Below are 4,010 nucleotides of genomic sequence, written 5' to 3'. Positions count from 1 at the left end.
GTAATAACTCTAAAAATACTTCTCAAATTGATTTTGTTTTAATTAACGAATTTAAATATAATTTAAAAAATTCATTAAAACATATCTGATTAGTTAAGGGTGTAATTGAAAATAAGAATTTTCTCTATGTTACAAGCAATCATATGAGATATGAGAAAGGGTGTTTCCAATCATTAAAGACATTTGATAGAATATATGATGAGCTATATTGATCACCTCAGAAGGATGGATACTTAATAAAAAATCTCTCAAAAGAAGAGATTGTCGTCTTTGGATCTTGCAAACATACAAAGTTGTAGGGTGTTGTAGCTGAGTTTTAGAGAAATCATGCAGAATGCAATGGTAAAATTTTGGCTCCAAAATATGAACTTGCTTCACACGCTGAAATGTTTGAAATGGAGTCTCTTTCATCTCTGAAAAGCAAATAAATGAGATTTATTACTTTGAAAATTAAATTTCTGAAAATTCTTGTCACATAATTTAGTTCTTCTATTACTTATTATCAACTGTTTAATACATGTGTTGGATAAATTTTATTAGAAGACAATTAAATTTTTAATAATATATATTAGAGAAAATTCTATTTTCTCTTTCGAAATAATGTTAAAATGATATTCTCCCCTCCTCTATTTGTAAAATATACATTTTTTGTTATAAATTTTAAAAAATCTCTTCTTTAATTTATTTTAATTTTTTTTGTGTTAACTAATGTTAATTTTATCTATTTTTTAAGAAAAAATAAATTATTTTTTATAAAAATATCCTTTAGCAAAAATTTTATTTTTTTGTCATTAAATTTTGCTTACTAAAATACTGCGTACCAAAATATCCTTTAATAATTTATCAATAAAAATTTAATCAATAAAAATTTATCCATTACATTCTACTCCCGATAAAAATACAATTTAATCAATAAAAAAATAATTTATTAACGGATATCTTGGTAAACAAAATTTAATAACAAAAAAATAAAATTTTTATTAAAAAGTATTTTTGTAAAAATAATTTATTTTTTTAAAATATAGATAAAATTAACATTAGTTAATACAAAAAATTTAAAATAAATTAAAGAGAAGATTTTTTAAAAATTATAAGAGAGGAGAATATACATTTTACGAATAGAGAAGAGGAAAGTGTCATCTTAATAGTGTAATTTTCTCTAATTAAAATCATTTTTCATTTATTTTTGGAAAAGGAAAAGATAGGTCTCTGACTTTTTAAATTTTTCATAAATACATTTCTGACAAAATTTAAATACAAAAAAATTCCTGACTTTAATAAACGGAGCAGATATTATTATCTATGTACAAATACTAATCATACTAATTAACCAATTAAGGTGGCAGCGAATTAGTCAATTACAGTTAATTATTAGTTGAACCGTAAAAAAATCCATTAAAAAACAAAAAATTAATTAAACTCATCATCCAAAGTAAGTTTGACACACCCTTCAGAATAAAAAATACGAAACTTTCTCTTTTTTTTCTTCTCATTATTAATAAACATCCAAAATATAAAAAAAAATCTAAAACCAAACAAAATAAAAAATTTAAGATAATTGAAAAATAAACATCTAAACTTAACAAAAAAGCTATATTTAGGAGAGATCAAGGGAAGAACTTTACGTCTAGAGGTCAAAATTTCAAGGGAAGAGCGAGGCTATATTCCACAACCACATCAGGATCAGAATAATTTTTAAAAATTCAACAATACTAACAACAACAAGGATGAGGCAAGAGAAAGCAGATTCAGAATCCTCCTAACAACTTGACATGTAGGAGATGTGGAGCATATCATCTGAATACTCTGTGCAGAGCTGATTTGGATGTATGCTGTTACTATGGTGGAGCTGGGCATCTATCCTGAAATTGTCTGGAGAGGAAGAGTCAGAAAGCTGGGAGAGCTCAATAGTAGGGATGCGTATTCATTATGATGGCGGATGGTGCTAAGAGATCGAACACTCTGATCAGAGATAATTGTGAAATTGGTGACAAAACCTTAATTGCTTTGTTTGATACTGGGGTATCACATTCATTTATATCGTTTAAGAAAGCTAGTGAGCTAGGATTGAGAATATCCATGTTAGCATATAATTTTCAAGTAAACACTCCTGCCTCTAAGGCTGTCGTGACTAGGTTAGGTTGTCAGCAAGTTCTATTTAGAATTGAACACCGAACCTTTGTCCATGACTTGATTTGCTTGCCGATAACTGGACTCGATCTAATTCTGGACTCGGATTGGCTATCAAAGCATCACATACTTCTAGATTCTTTTGACCGGTTAGTGCAATTGTCTGAAGGTTCAAAAGGACTGGTGGTGGCAAAGGAATATTATCTGAATTCTGTTATGGTGGACTATAGTGGGACTAAGCGAATTTTTTGAGAAATTTCCTGAAGACTACTTGAATTTCCTCCTTCTTGAGAAATCGAATTTGCGATTGAACTGGTGCCTGTAGCCGGACCAATTTCAATTGCGCCCTATCCAATGTTGCCTTTGGATTTGGCTGAACTTAAAACTCAGCTAGAAGAGTTAATGAGTAACAATTTTATTTGTCCAAGCGTTTTTCTGTGGGGAGCACCGGTGTTGTTGGTGAAAAACAAGGATGAAAACATGCGGTTGTACGTAGATTATAGACAAATGAACAAAGTAACCATGAAGAACAAATACCCACTATCGAGAATTGATGATCTAATGGATCAATTGCAAGGAGCTGGAGTCTTGTTTAAGATTGATTTGAGGTCTGGTTATCACTAGATAAGGGTAAGAGATGAAGATATCCCTAAGACCGCTTTCAAAATTTGTTATGGCCATTACGAGTATACTGTAATATCTTTTGGGTTGACAAATGTCCCTGCAGTGTTCATGCACTATATGAACTGAATATTCTATTCTTTTCTGGATAAATTCGTCGTCGTCTTCATTGATGACATTCTAATCTATTCTAAGACTGAGGAGGAGCACGCGGAACACTTGTGAATCGTCTTACAGATTCTAAAGGAGAGAAAGCTCTAGGTAAAACTGTCTAAGTGTGAATTCTGGAAAGAGGAGGTGAAGTTCTTGGGTCATATGGTGAGTAAGCAAGGAATAGCTGTGGATCCTTCAAAGATTGAGGCAGTAACTGAATTAAACATATTCTCTAACTTTCCAAACCTCTTTAACACATGTTTAGGGTTCGTTAGCAAATTTTTAAGCTTTGGAACAAGGGTAAATATGTTAAATGAGTTAAGGGGATATTGAGAACGATTTGCGAAGTGATAACTAAGTAATGAGGTGTTGGTAATGCTGAATAAGAAGTGATTAATAAAGATGATGATAATAATGATGAATTATGATTGAATGAGATATGAATTAATGGTGAGAATGACATTGATAAATGATGAACTAAAATCTATTTGGGATGAGCATTTGAAATTATCTGAGACACGAGTTTTCCTGGTAGACGCAGTGGCTTGCCGCAACTTGCTCCAAGTTGAGATTCGATACTCTGTTGAACCTCTGTCGCAAGATGTGATCGGAAATTTTAACTCGACGAATTCTCCCATGGGCATGCATATATATATAAATTTGAGTTTGAAATTTTTCCGTGGATATTTTTTAGCTTGGGGATTCGCGCACAGAGGGACTATCCAATGTTAGCTACCGGACATATCGGGTTTGGCTATATAACCGACAGGTGAGACTCATCATTCGTAGGACAGGCATACATTATATTTATTTGTATGTTTTGCTTGATCGGCATTATTTTGGTTTGCCTAACTGCTTAACTATGCTTATCTACTAATTGCTCTACCTACGGTATGTGTAACCTATCTGTGCTTTTTTTGTTTGATTTGTATGTGTATGTATCTAAGATACCCTCTCTTGGCGGAGATGTGAAGGTTGTTCCACCCTGTGGTTAGGAGGTTTGAAGACAGAAGGTGCAGAGTTAGACTAGAACTAGAATCCCTTAGATAGAATACCGAATTTCTGATTTAGTATAATCTGTAAGTTAAATATGAGTGTTGGAGTTC

This window comes from Arachis duranensis, chromosome 10, assembly GCF_000817695.3.
Source record: "Arachis duranensis cultivar V14167 chromosome 10, aradu.V14167.gnm2.J7QH, whole genome shotgun sequence".
Taxonomy (NCBI): Eukaryota; Viridiplantae; Streptophyta; class Magnoliopsida; order Fabales; family Fabaceae; genus Arachis; species Arachis duranensis.
This window is presented reverse-complemented; position numbering follows the sequence as displayed.